The following is a 15833-nucleotide window of genomic DNA, read 5'->3' on the forward strand; positions in this document are numbered from 1 at the left end:
TCTCTCTCTCTCTTCCTCTCTCTCCCTCCCACTCTATCTGTGCAAAAAATGGAAAAATGTCCTCGGGTGAGGATAAAATAAAAAAATAAAAATAAATAAAAAAAAAAGAAAAGTAATTGATCTATTCAGGCTGACTCCCCAGGGTCAACCAAGGGTCCAAATTTTATGAATAATAAGAGTCTAGCAGCTATTTGCTGACAGGGATTTCTCACATACTCTGTGTACTGGGAGAAGCCTCAGACTGAACTCTTGGCTTCCCGCTTATCCAAACTGTATGAGTCAACTACTGCAAGGAAGCCCAGGTTTTGTTTTTCTACCGATGGAATGAGAGAGTCTTGCTCCATCCAATCAGAACTGCACATCTGGATACCTCATTTACATAAAATGGACCGCATCAAGAGCCTGGGTGGGAACTTTCACTATTAAAAGGCAGTCTCCCCTTTGCCTCTGTGCAATATCATATAGGTTGCTGAAAGCAAGTTACAAATGTAGATCTGCATACCTGAATCAGTCTCCTGGGCTGCAGCTCCTTTGGCTCAAATAAATGCTTATTATTTTTAAATATAGTCTAAAATTAATTTTGGTTTACAGTATCATGGACTTTCAGCATGAGTGTCACCATTTGGGGCCTATAATTTTTTTCATTAACAATTCCTCCCTTTTGAGCATACCCTCAGTGTACCTGAGAGATGTGATGAAAGTCCAGGTATCAGTGTGTCACTCCCAGCTACCATTTGGTAGCTCTGTTGATCTTTGGTATGGCATGAAGTTTCTGCTTAATGTCTGTGACATTCACAGATTACAGTTCCATGTTCCTGATTTATAATTTGTAAATCATTCATTCTCTTTGTTCCCTCTTTGACGTTCCAGCTTCAGGGAGATCATTTCCTTGGCAGTTAGCAGCTGCGAACATGCATTTAAAGCTTTTGAGAGAATACAACTCCAGGGAGATTATTATGATAACTATAAGTAGGATAATTCCCAATGTTTGGAGCATCTTTCTAGCTGCCAGATGGGATGCTGCCCGATTCATGGATTGCTTAATAAAGCCAATTAGATCCTCTGTTTTACTCAGTTGAATTTTGTTTTTTAACAGACACTTTCTCCTGTCAATCTGTCTCATATTAATTTGATTATTAGCCCAGCTAGAAGAACTCAGGAGGGAGCCGGGGTGGGGGCATCTGTACACTGTAAAGCAGGTGATACAATGTGCTGCGAGTTGAGAACCACAGGCCTGCAGGAGCCAGGGCCTGCCCAACCTGTTTGCATGGAGCATGCTCTTCCATGTGGACAGAGCCCAACCCTCTGAAATGCACTTTTCATTTCAATTTGATATTCAAAATCAGAATTATTAAAAGGCTTTTATGCCACAGAGACCATGTGATGGGCATTGGAATGGAGCTGGCCCCGCACAGGGGCCTGTGAGGTACAGGCTGATAAAGCCTGCCCTTTGTTCTGCTTGCATCTGTGAAAGCTGATCCCTGCGAAGCTGGACTGGGAAGAGGGCACCCTTTTCTCTCACTAGGCCTAGACCACGGGGATCTCTGACGAGGTAAATCTGCAGTGTTTGCTGAAAAGAACATGTCCCCCCCACCCCGACCCCCTTTTACTAACTGAATACCTATTTGGGAATTTGGGCATCTTTTTTCTTGATAAGATGAAAAGATGAACTCCCCACATTGTGAAAGCTGACAGAAGAATGTTTTTGTAGGCGTTTCACAATATGAATTCGGAATGCTTGCTCTTGGTTTTGATCTCTGTACCCAGCTGCTAAAATGTTGTAGTTAATGAAAGTTGTCTCTTCTCATTTATCACCATTAAAGTGCTTGAAATCATTTTTAAAGTGCCCAAATGTTGCTATGAAACTTTTGTAGTTGTTGTCCCCTCAAGTTGCAGAATTTCTGGAGTGTTTTGAATTAAAGAAATATTGAAAACGATTCCATGTATAAAACATAAACAGAACTAAAATACAGCACTCTAGACTTGTTTACTATTCGGCTCAACACCCCTAGTTTTCAGTCAATAAAATAGTCAGCCATCTTTAATGGGATGGAGCAAGCCCTCCCGGGGGAGCCCGGGAGATGGAGGTGCGAGCGCCACCTCCCAGCAGGACCCTGGGCAGGCACACCTGGCTGCGGGTTGACTTCCGTCTAGCCTTATAGACTATTTCTACAATTCCATGTTTAACAATCCTGTTTTACTGTGCCCCACCCAACGCACAGAGGTGAAGTACATCTTTATTTTCAGAATTAAACTGTCTTCCCAGAAGCCTCCTGGGGTCCCCTTTGCTGTTCCTCAGGGCGGTCCCCATGAGAAAGGCGAGCTGTCACTCCTCCACAGAGATCCGCAGGCCTTCGCTGTCCACGTCTCAGCAATTCACCCAGCCTCTTCCCTCCTCGATAGCTCAGGCTTTTCCCACAACCAAACAATGTGTAATCACCTTGAAAAGGAAAATAAAGCAAACATTTATCTGCAGCTCTGACTCAAAGAAGTGGATTCTATGGAAATTACAGGCTTTCATTCCGGCTGTGCAGATGTGACTAGGAATCCACCCCTTAGCTAATGTGGAAAGGGAACTAACTGCCTTCCATGCGCACAGACCTGCCAGTACGTGGGTGGCCCGGGGCGAAGCCAGCCCCTCCTGGGTAGGCCTCAGCTGGGTTTGAATCCCTGGGCGGGAGGCTGCTGCCTGACCAAGTACAGGGAGAATATGTAATTAGTAAACAAAACCCCAACAGCCCCCACCCCTGACCCTGCATTCCCACAGCCGCAGCCGCGCAGTAGCCTCCCACTCCGGTGGCTGTGGCCACTCCGACCGAATGCCTGGCTCTCCCAAGGCCCCACTTGGATACAAACAAGCTGGCTTTTGATGACAAGAAGGGAGTGGATTCTTAATCTTGGTTCGGGGGTACATTACCTCCCTCTTTGTGGGTCAGCAATTGCTTTCAAAACACCAGGAATCATTATTTTACCGTGCAGGGTTGTTGTGTTGCTATGATTAATTTAGCTCGGGCTCTTAGAAAACAGCAAATGCTGAGTGGCCTTATTAGGCCCCATTTTAAAAAGCACTTTAACATCTCCAGGCAGCAGGTCTGATGAGAAGTGCTACTTATTGTGACCTCATGCACAGTCCTGACTGATTCTCACAGGGCCTTTTAGTGATGAAAATGTACTGCGTCCAAATGAATCAAACACAGATTGAACCAGAACATAAATTTTATCTTTAAAGAAATAAATTCCGGTTCCTAATGAAATAAAAAGAGGAAATCATTTTCATGCTCACTAGAAAGGAGACACATGTCCTGTATTTTGGAGAGAGAGAGAAAGGACAAAGGTTTGGGTTTAGAGTTTAATTAGAAAATCTCTGCCTAAAAGGAATACCCCATTTGAAGCTTGCTCACAGCCTAGGGCTTTTGATTCAAGCTGTTCTCATTTCTTCTCTTCCATTCCCCACCCCCACCCCCCTTTCTTGCTCTCTCTGGCACAGGTAAAGGATAAGTCTTTACAAGACCCATTAATACATCTTGGGTGGTGCAAAAAGGCAGGGATTACAAATGGGTTGGCAGCGGGATCCACCTTGCCCAGTTCTGGATTTCACACACCTACCCTCCCACCCTGGGAGTTTGCGTTGCCTGCAGCCATGAGTCAGCAAGTGCCCTGGGAGTTGAAGGGCTTCTGGAAGCTGGTCCCAATTGTACCTGTCACCAAGGGTGTTCCAGGATGTGCCGAGCTCTTATTCCATTTGACAATTTTAATTTTTATTTAATAAATGAATAAATGCTTTGGAATTAAAGACTAGTTGGTAGTTAAAAGAAGTTTATTGATGGCTAACAAATGCAAGTAAAAGCTGATAGGAATCTTTATGAGCTCCGAGAGGCCCGCAGCTGCTTGTCCACAAACATGTTTCCCTGAAAGAGAATGTCTCTCACTTTCCCCCCACTTTGTTTTGGCCTAGTAATTCTAGCCTGCTTTCACAACTGCTCATCCTTTATCCTCCTGTTTTGGATTACCAACTGGTGTTTATTTTAAATGTAGTTACTGGCCAATTAAATAGAAATTAACTCTATTTAGAGACAGGGTTTCCGATTATTGGATTATTGCTTCTTCCTTTGGCAAATAGTCATTCTCTTTTAGGCTGTTCTGAGAGCAGAAATCCCAAAGGCAAAGTCCAGCACCCTTTGCCAAGGGCCCCTTAGGGCAACTACCTGCTACACCCAGAATTGCAGGAAGTAGGCATGGGATGCTCTGTTCACTCATTAGGACACGAGCAAGCTGGGCTGTAACCAGAGCTGTTTCCTGTTGTGATTCGGTTAAACCATTTCTGATTCAAGACAGACTCCCCTACCAGAAGGCCAGGTTTATTTCACTGAAGAAAGGGGAAAGACCCATCTTCTTCTTTTCTTTGTGTTTTAGAACAGCTGGAATGCATCTTCCTTTCCACCCAAACACTGAACACTGTTTGGGGGTCGGGAGCAGAGTCTCCCTGGGGTGTGCCACCCTGGCGTGCAGGTAGATTATTTTTAGATGAAAACCCAACAGACCCAGGAAAAGTTTTTTTACCTCCCCTCTTTTTAAAGAGATTCTGATATACAGACCTGCTTTAGGAAAAGAACCTTAGCATAATCACCTTAGCATATGCACTTTGGCACATAGGAATTAAGTATGGTAGACAAGAAGGATCCATACAAAAATCTGTTCTCTAGAGTCCCCTCTGTCCCATTGTTTCTGAGCTGTGAATCCTCTTTGAAATCCCAGACCTCATCTCCCCTTTTCTCCTTTGTCCAAAATGACATATATACTGTACCTTATTTTGTCTTACTGTCTGGAATTTTCATGCTTATGTGGATTGCCTGTAGGCATGTATTAACATTTTATATTCTCCTGCTAATTTGCTATATGTTGTTTGAAATGTTTGACCAGCCAAAAGAACTAAAAGGGTAACGAGATTGTCTTCCTGGCCCTGGCAACTACTTGCTTGTGTGAAGGAGAGGCTGGTTCCCTTTCTGGACTGGGTGGAGCGCGTGAGCTCAATCAGCGGGCTTCAGGGGAACAGCCAAACTATAGGCTTCCTACTTTCAAATCAAACCCTTTGGGCTAATCCCCTAGATAATCTGATACAGGTGTCATTTATTCTAAACAAGGACAGGAAATACATCTATGACAGAATTCATTAGTTCAAGCCTTTTTCAGTCTCAACACATGCTTCTGTAGATTGCGTAGATGTATATATATTCTATATGCATATGTCTCAGTGTACATCACTTCCTCATCAGAAAATGTCTTCTGTTTTTGCCTAACATAAAGCTACTCATCCTTCAAGGTTCAACTCAGGTCCATCCTCCTTTATGAAGACTTGATATCCCTAAGATACCAAGTCAAGTCCTAACTCTATCGCTTAACAGCTCTGTAGCCTTCGGTTGACCCCCTAAAGTCCTCTAGTTCTCGTTTTCCTAATAGGGACAATGGAAATTATTAAGATCAAAAGGTTTAATAAGCATGAAAAATATTGTTAACTTCTATACAGATGTAAGGCACCAGTATAATTCTAAAATGTCATTATTGCATCCTAGAATGCTATTTTGGGTAGTCATTTTATTCTGCCTTACATCTTTAACTGTTTCTGATATGCCTTCTTGTTCTTGCTCATTAGGTTGTAAATGACTAGAAAGTATATAATCAAAGATAAATTTACCTGTAAGGGTCATTCAACCTTGTTTATCACAGCAAAAACAAAAAAGAAAAGAAAAATATTGCCTAAAAATGCAATAATAAGGGATTGAATTGGTTTAAGAAAGTAGATTACACAGTCATTTAACAGAATTCAGTTTTTTCATTAAAATGAAAGGAAGGATGTAAAGAGCTAGAAGGAGCATCACTCTCACACTTACAATGATAGTAACTAGATTAAGTTCAAATTTGCAAGAATTTTTTTTACACCAATTGGAGAACTGAATTTGCAGAATGAAAACAGGCCCCAAATCTAAGAAGATATAATGTCTGCAGAGAGAAAGGGAATGCAAAGTATTCACTTGGGATAGATGCTACCAGACACCATTAAGAAGAATTCAACTAAAATAGTTGCTACATTGATAAAGACTGAATACAGGCTGACAGGCAAGTGTGAAACCCCTGGGGCCACAGAATTTGAGGGAGTCTATACTTCTTTCAGGCTTTTTCTCTACAACCCCAACAGGGCTTACAGAAAATAATCGAAAGAGTCCTAAGTTGGGTCCATAATGTTGCAGATCTAGGAGAAGTTTTATGGGAGGGACAAGACACACGAGCTAGATCCATCCAGCTAATTTCCAGTAGAAAAATAAAAGTCTTAATCTGTAGAGGGTAAGTGCACCAAGTACTGCTGCCCTTAGGGCATTGGTGAAAACTCCATGCAACTGGGTGAAAGAAACCAAGAAGAAAAAAATCAAGGAGGGCCCTGGCCGGTTTGGCTCAGCGGTTAGAGCGTCGGCCTTCGGTCCAGAGAGACCCGGGTTCGGTTCCCGCTAAGGGCGCGTACCTCGGTTGCAGTTTGTCCCCGGCCCTGGTTGGTCGTGCGGGTGGCAGCCAGTCGATGTGTTCCTTTCACATCGATGTTTCCCTCTCTCTCTCTTCCTCTCTCTCCCTCCCACTCTGTCTGTACAAAAAATGGAAAAATGTCCTCGGATGAGGATTAAAAAAACAAAAACAAAAACAAAAATCAAGGAGGGATAGGGTTACACACTGAGCCCACAAATCCAGCTGGAGTAGGGGTAGAACCAAAAGGCCATATCCCATATGCCTAAACCTGAGACTTATTCAAAAGACAGAATAGACTCCCTCACCACCACTTTCCCACTACAAGCTTCAAATAACAAATAACAATAGAATTCTACTGAGAGAAACAAGAACAAGCAAAAAATCTCTTTCTGAGGTACAATGCAAAGAGAACACCTAAAATTCAGACTCAAACATTGTTTTGATAAATTTATACCCTAAAAACAAAGTATCTTTATAGGAATTTGAAGCCTATAATACATAAAGGATAAGCACAACACTCCAAACTAGATTAATTATAGCCACTGCATTAAAGCCTTAACAGAAAGGAAGGTGCCCCCATATTAAGGCTAAAAAACTACTCCATTGTCTACTAACCTACACAAGATGACAAGCTCTCAACATAAAATCACAAGGCATATAAAAAGGCAAGGGAAAAACATACGATCCTAAGAAACAAGGCAATCATCAGAATCAGATACAGATATAATACAGATTTTGGAACTATCTGATGTAGAGTTTTAAATAACTATGATTAATATGTTAATGTCCCTAATGAAAAAGGTGGACAACATACAAGATAAGATGGTTAAATTTAGCAGTGAGAAAGAAACTATAAGATCAAAATGCTGGAAATGAAAAGCATAATAATAGAGTTGAAGAATGCCTTAGACAGTTTCTTCAAAAGACACAGGCAGATGAGGTAAGAATTAGTGAACTTGAAGGTAGGTCAATATAAATTACCAAAATTGAAACACAAAATCTAGGAGTTGCAGGACATTATTAAGCATTCTAACATATGCATAATTTGAATCCTAGAAATAGAGGGAGAGAGAGGGACACAAATATTTGAAGAAATAATAACCAAGAGGTATCTAAATTTAATGTTAGACACTTAAACCACAGATACAAGAAGCTAAGAAAACACAAAGTAGGATGATAACAAAACACAGACACACACACACACCTAAGCCTATCATAATATTCAAACTACTGAAAACATATGACAAAGAAAAAAAATTAAAGGTGGGGTGGGGGTGGGGCAGAGGATTATCTACAGAGGAACGACGAGAGTAATTGCAACAGACTTCTCAGAAATAATGTAATTCAGAAGATAGTGAAGTGACATCTTTAAAGTGCTGGGGGGGAAAACCCTGCCAACTCAAATCCTATACCCAGCAAACTACCTTTTAAAAAGGAAAAATAAAGACTTTTTGAGATTTACAAAAATGGAACAAATTTATTACCAGAATACATACTGTATAAGAAATGTTACAGAAAGTTCTTTATGCAGAAAGAATATGCTATCTTACTGAGACTTGGATCTACACAGAGGATGAAGTCTTTGAAAATGAAACAAATGACAATAAAGTTAAAATAAAATTAATTTCTTTTCTTGTTTTTGATTGCTCTAAAAGATAACTTTTCGCCATTGAAAACAGTAATAGTAGCAATGTATTCTGTGTTCATAACATATGTAACAGTGAAAGGTATGAAAACAATAGTACAAAGGGAGGAAATGATACAACACTGCTGCTAAGTCATTAACATATGAAGTCATATAATACTTGAAGGCAGATTCATTAATTAAAGGGTATATTGTAAACCCTATAGAAACCTCTTAAAATATTTTTAGAAGAGAAATTAATAATAAGTCATAAGGGAGATAAAATGGAATAATAAAAAATTCTCAACACAAGAAAAGGCAGAAAAAAACAAAATAAAACTAAGGACAGATGAAACAAGTGAACTCACCTTAATTACAAAGAGAGATTGGTTACAAGAAAAGGGATAGAGAAAAATATGTCATGCAAGTACTAATGAAAATCTGAAGTAGCCATGCTATCCAAGTAAACTACTGAACAAGGGATATTATTAGAGAAAGGTATAATACATAATGATAAAGGATTTAGTTTTCTAAGAAAACATAACTAAACAAAATATAAATGCACCTCACAGCAGAGTTTCAATAGACATGAGTCATAAAGAGATGGAACTGTAGGAAGAAATATACAATTGTCTCTCAGTAATTAATAAAAGAAGCACACAGATAATTATTATAGAAATAGAATCTCTGAACAACACTATCAACAACTAAACCTAATTGATGTAATATAACACTTCACCCAATAGCAGCAGAATACACTTTCTTGTCATACACATGGAACATTAACCAATAGATACCATATTCTGTGAAAAAATGAACTTAAAGGATAGAAATCATTTCAGTATGTTCTCATACCATAATAAAATTAAACTATAAATCAATAACAGAACTATATCTGGAAAATCCCCAAATATTAGAAATTAAACAGCCTCCTTCTAATAATTTATGGACCAAAGAGAAAGTCTCAAAGGCAATTTTAACAGACATTTAATTGAAAGAAAGTGAAAGTACATTTCAAGATTTGTGCAATGCAACTAAAGTAGTTCTAAGAGAGAGACTGAGGCATTAAATGTTTAGATGAGAGATCACCAATGATCTAAGCTTCCATGTTTAGAAACTAAAAAAGGAAGAGCAAAATACACTTAAGTTGCACATAAGCTGAGGAAAGAGAAATAATAAAACAGAAAACAATAAAATTAAAAACAGAAAACAATAGAGAAATATTAATAAAACTAAAAGCTGATTTTTTGAGATTAATAAAATTGATAAACCTCTAGCTAGACTGCCAAAAACAGAAAGAAGAAAGAAAGAGAAAGAAGAAAGAAAGAGAAAGAAGAAAGAAAGAAAGAAAGAAAGAAAGAAAGAAAGAAAGAAAGAAAGAAAGAAAGAAAGAAAGAAAGAAAGAAGAGGGAGGGAGGGAGGGAGGGAGGGAGGAAGGAAGGAAGGAAGGAAGGAAGGAAGGAAGGAAGGAAGGAAGGAAGGAAGGAGGAGAGAGAGAGAGCGAGAGAGAGCGAGGGAGGGAGGGAGGGAGGGAGGGAGGAAGAAAGAAAAAAGATATAAATTACTGATGTCAGGGACAAAAGAGGGGATATCACTAAAAACCCCCAAAGCAGTAACAACATTTTAAAGGTATATTATGAACAACTATATGCCCAGAAATTGATCAATTTATCTGAAATGGACTCCATGAAAGACAAATTACTACGGCTGACTCAAGAAGAAATAGATAAACTGATAGTCTTATATCTATTAAATAAATTAAATTAGTACTTTCCAAACTTTCCAAAAGGAAATATTCAAGCCCAAATGGTATCCCCTGTTGAATTCAAACATATAAGGAAAAAAATCAATTCAACACAACTTTTTTATAGTAAATAGAAGAAGAAACACTTCCCAACTCATTTTATGACACCAGCATTACCTTAATGCCAAAGGTATAAAAAACATCTTGAGGGAAGATATATTCCTTATTAACATAGCTTAAAATATCTTTACCAAAATATTTGCAAATTTAATTCAGAGTATACTAAAGGATAATACATGCCATTGATCTCAGTAACTGACTTGGTTAGCTATTTGAAGAAAATAGATGCAAAAAAAAAAAAGAAAGCATTTAATGAAATTCTACTCCCATTCGTGAATCAAACTGTCAGAAAACTAGTAATGGAAAGTTCCTTTATAATAAAAGACATCTACAAAAATCTTATAGCGAAAATCATACTTAATGGCAAAAGACTGAATTCTTATCCTCTAAGACAGGGAAGAAGGCGTCTTTCACTACTCCTACCTAGCATGGCACTAGAAAGCCCAGTCATTACAATAAGACAAGGCATGGAAATAAAGGCATGTCACCACTATTCACAGATGACATAATTTTTTAATGTAGGTATTCCTAGAGAATCTACGTAAAAACTTTAGAACAAATAAGTGAATTTAATAAAGTCTCAAGATACAAAGTCAGTGCACATAAATCAATGGTATTTCTATATACTAGCACTGAACAGTTAAAATTTAAAATAAAAATGAAAATGCCATTTACAATAACAACCCCCCCAAAAAGCCCAACTAGTTATAAATCTCTTTTAAAATTATGCAAATACTAAAACACTAAAAATAAAGTCAAAGGAGATCGAAATAAATGGAGAAATAGATCATGTTTATAAATTACAAGATGCAGTATGACTAAAGTGGTAAGTCTCCCCAATTCACTATGTAGATTCAATGCAAATCCAATCAAAATTGCAGCAGGCCTGTATATAGATATTGACATGCTGGTTAAAATATTTATATAGCGAGGCAAAGGAACTAAAATTGTAAAAAATTTTTTGGAAAAAAAAGTTCAAAAAGTCCCACTACCTGATTTCAGGTGTTATTATAATGCTGTAGTAATCAAGACAGTGTGGTAATGGAGAAGGGGTAGACACATATATCAATGAAACAGAAGAAAGAGGCCAGAAATAAACCCACAGGGCTACAGTCAAACTGATATTTTTAATAGTGATGTGAATACAGTGTGGGGCAAAGGTAATTAATGAATAATAATACAAGAATGAACTATGTGTTTCGTGTGCTTACAACTGTAAACCTACTTTTGTCCCATCCTGTACTAGTCAATAGAGAAAAGATAGTCTGTTCAAACAAATGGTGCTAGAACACCTGAATGGGCATATGCCTAAAAAAGGATCTCAGCCTGCATCTCATACCTCATTCAAAAATATACTCAAAGGGTCATAGACCTAAAAAATAAAAGACATAAAACTTCTCAAAGAAATCACAAGAGAAAATTATGTGTATGACCTTGGATTAGGCCAATGATTCTAAAAGAAGTCATCTTTTTAACCCCAGGGGACATTTGGCAATGTCTGGAACATTTTTCTTTTTTTTGGTACATGCTCCTAGTGGGAACCAAACCCGGGACTCTCTGGTCCGCAGGCCGATGCTCCGACCGCTGAGCCAAACCGGCCAGGGCAGGAATATTTTTTGATTGTCATAAATGGGAAGTGGGGCTGGGGAGGGAGTGGGGAATGTTATAGGCATCTAGTGCGGAAAGGCCAGGGATGCTGCTAGACACTCTATAATGCACAGGACAGACCCCACAACAAAGAATTATGCAATCCAAAATGTCAGTAGTGCCACCATCTGCTCCTGAGTTAGACAAAGACTTCTTAGACATGATAACAAAATCATAGTCCATGACAGAAAAAAATTGATAAATTGGACTGTATTAAAATAAAATTTTTTGCTCTGTGTAAACTTTTGCTTATTGATTAAAAGAATGAAAAGACAAACCACAAACTAGGAGAAATATTTTAATATCATATCTGACAAAGGACTTGTGCCTGGATGTATAAAGAACTCATAACACAACAATCAGAAGACGATCCAATTTTTTAAGATGGGCAAAAAATCTGAACAGATGCTTTACCAAAGGACATATTCAAATGCAAAATAAGCATAAGAAAAAGGTTCAACATTATTAATTATGAGAAAAATATAAATTGAAACCACAATAAGATACTATAAATGCCTATTTGAATATTTAAACGGTAAAAGCCTGCAATACCAAGTGCTGGTGAGGATGTGGAGACAGGGGACTCTCATTCATTGCTTGCTTGTGGGAATGAGACATGATGAAAATACAAAGTGGTACAGCCACTTTGGGAAACAGTTTGGCTGTTTTTTATAAAGGTAAACATATATCTACCATGAGACCGACCCAGCCAGCAATCCTGCACCTAGGAATGGATCCTAAAGAAAACATGTTTGCACAAAATCCTGTAAGTTAAATGCTCATAGCTGCTTCAAAAATTGGAAACAACCTAGATGTACTATCAATTGTAGTCCATCTATATAATAGAAAGCTACCAGCAATAAAATAGAATGAATCATTGATTCATAAAGCTACAAGCATGAATCTTACCTGCATTTTGCAAAGTGAAAGAATCCAGAGCCAGATGGTTTGATTCTGTTCACATGCCACTCTGAGAAGGGCAGATCGTAGGGAAGAGAACAGATGAGTAGTTGAGGGATCAAGGGTTGAGGGTGGGTTGTCTATAGAGGAGCAGTGGGGAGAACTCTGGGGCGATGGAATGATTGTGTATAGAACTATGGTTCATAATACTGCTTTGTTCATTTGCTAAAATTAATAGACCTGTACACCACAAAAAGTAAATTTTACTACATGTAAAAAAAAAAGCTACCAGGATATGAAAGAAAATGTGGAATGCAGATTGTGACACATGCATTTAATTTATTGCAAATTAATCACATAAGCACACTGAAGGGGATGGGGAAGAAGGGAGTGGACCTAAGTTTTGATTTGCTACAAGGCTAAAGGTAAACACTGCCCTTCGGTTGTTTCTCACAGGGAGATGGGTGAGGAATTCTGACACTTCTTATTTTGTATAGTTGGGTTAAACAAATATCTAAATATATTATAGAAAATGAAAGCTATGTTTTTCACTGTTAGAGAAAGAAGTTACAAATAACAAAACAGGGAAGGCTAAAATGACTTCTCTGGTGCTCAACTGTGTTCAGAGGTGTCAATATGGATTCAGGTTTTAAATGTTAAATTTTAAAAAATTTAAATATATACAGATAAATTAATACAGAAATATAGATATATGTATATGCATGAGTTCATGTACACACACACACACACAGACGCATCCTAGCTCTGTTCACTGAGAGGGGTTAGAAGTGGTGACAAGGAGAATCCCTAACTCCCAATGGTATTGGTTTCTAAATACCATCCTCCAATAAAAGGAATTAGGAATTTCTGGAGAACTGTTTTATTCCAGGAATAGGAAAGTAGGAATAAACACGAGCTTGGAAAATTCTGTGGTGTTTGAATGTAAGGCAAAAAAAAAAAGAAAAAAATGTTTTTAAATGGGAATAAAAAATGCACAGGAATTTGAAAGAGCTCCCAATAATCAAAGCTGAAACAAGTTGAGTAACAAAATAAAAAGCAATAGTACAATATTAGATTATAACAAAAAGAATAAAATCAATGTTCATGATCCTAAATGGCCATAAATAAATGATTAAATAACTAAGTGGAAGAGAAGGAACAGATTGTCCTTAGAGAATACCAATTAATAAATGCAGAAAGCATGAGGGAAATGGAAAATCACCATTAAAACACCACAGTAATCATTGCTGTAGTCAAGATCTACCAATGTGTGCTAAAAAGAATGGGCAAATGTTTAAGTAGAAATAGGATGTTTGCATAGTCTCCAAGTAGCTCTGTACTATTTTTTGCAACTGTTCTTTAAGTCTAAAAGTATTTTTAAAAATTTTAAATAATAATAAGAGATAAAAATATTTAGTAACATGGAAATATATCTATGACCTATTAAATTTTAAAAAGCAGTACAATTCTAATTTTGTGTGAATTCACACACAAAATCAAAATAATTTAAATAAAAATGTGAGGCGTGGCAGTGGCAATATAGATATTTTCAGTTTTATGTTATTGTTATCATTACTATTATCTCTTATTAGTATTTTCTAAAATTTTCTCAATGACCATGCATTAATATTAGAATAATAAAAACATATTTAAAACACTCCTTGAAGGGTGTATTACGTATTTTTGTATCTTACATTGTGTTGAAAGTAATAGTGGGTGCTATCAAAGTGAATTATTAAATTGAAGCATGGCCGTGCTATTCCCTTTTGCGAAATAGATAACATCTACTCTACTTTATATTGTATATAGCACCTTAGTGCTTTGCACAACATACTCAATTTAATCATAAATATAGGTTCTGCTGTATTTAAATTAGTATAAAGTGAAATATACCTGAAAAAAAATAGAAAACATATGTATGTGATGAGATAACTAGAAATAGCAGAAAACAGAGCCAAGTACACAGTAGCATGCTGTATGCCAGGCACTATTCTAAGCACTTCACATATATTAATTAACTTATGCAGTCCTCACCACAATTCACAGAGAGGGGTAGGACTATTATCCCCATTTTACAGGTGAAAAAATGGAGATTAAGTAACTTGCACAAAGTCACACAGCCAGCAAGTAGCAGGCAGCAATATAAAGCACCTCTATATTCATGACCATTTTAGTTCTCACAGCAACTCATTGAGTTAGGTACCATCACTCCAATAATCAGACGCAGAACCTGACACTCAGAGAAGTAAGTGACTAGCCTAGCTGGAAGTCGCAGCACTTGGACACTTGACCCCGACACCCATGCTTTTACAGCTGTAGCATGCTGCCTCATGCATTAACAGGAAGTGGGCAAACCGAACCAGGAAATTACCAGAGAATTGTCAAAACACATATCCAGTGGAGAATTCCAAAAGATTCGTTCTTTCCCAAGTCTGCTTAAATTTCACACCATCCACCTGCATGGTTTTTTCTTCCCCACCAGCTGAGAATGGTGACATTCCTTGTTCTCTGGTTTAAATCAGAGAAGCTCACAGGACTATAATCACCAATGAGGCTATATATTAGCTTACAGAGATTTTTCTTCTTTCTTTCTTTTTTTTGGGTCTCTTTTAAATTAAAGAGGCAGTGAAAGGTACAATCTTGCTTCTATTCCTAGGTCCCTGAGAAAGTCATTGTGGGCATTCTCAGGCAAACAGAAAGTAACTTCATTTTTAGAGAGTAGTACCCTGTTGACAAGTTGGCAAGCCTGCCTTGCTTGGAAAAGAATGTGCAGAAAACCTGAAAGATAATTGGTGTGTGGGAACCTAACAGCACGCAGCAGGGCTGCAGCATGCTTGGCAGAGGCAGATGTGGCCACACAGTTCATTAACACTGCATAGTGAGTTTAATTCCAGTGGGGCAATTAGAGAAGGCTCTAGAACTTGGATAGAACTCCAAAATAGACTATCTGAGCTCAGCAGCAACGGAGTCGATCTAAGCCACCACTTAGGGTCCTAGGAGATTAGACTAGAATTCCTCATACACCTATTTTCTTGTCTTTGACAAATCATCTCTACATTGCTCATCATGATGGAGAGCAATAGCATAGGTGGTCAAAATATAGGAGAATTTATTTATTTATTTATTTTAAATGTTAGTTTTGAAAGCGTATATTTTATCACTTTTATTATTTATTTATTTATTTATTTATTTATTTATTTATTTTTAATCCTCACCTGAGGATATTTTTACATTTATCTTTAGACAGAGTGGGAGGGAGGGAGGGAGAGAGAGAGAGAAAAACAT

General features: G+C 37.8%; 1 pseudogene; it reads right to left on the reverse strand.

The window, feature by feature from the left end:
- The window catches only part of LOC118617669, a 36631-nt pseudogene that overhangs the window by 18803 nt on the left and 1995 nt on the right, over window positions 1-15833 (reverse strand).

This window comes from Molossus molossus, unplaced genomic scaffold, assembly GCF_014108415.1.
Source record: "Molossus molossus isolate mMolMol1 unplaced genomic scaffold, mMolMol1.p scaffold_m16_p_5, whole genome shotgun sequence".
Classification (NCBI taxonomy): Eukaryota; Metazoa; Chordata; class Mammalia; order Chiroptera; family Molossidae; genus Molossus; species Molossus molossus.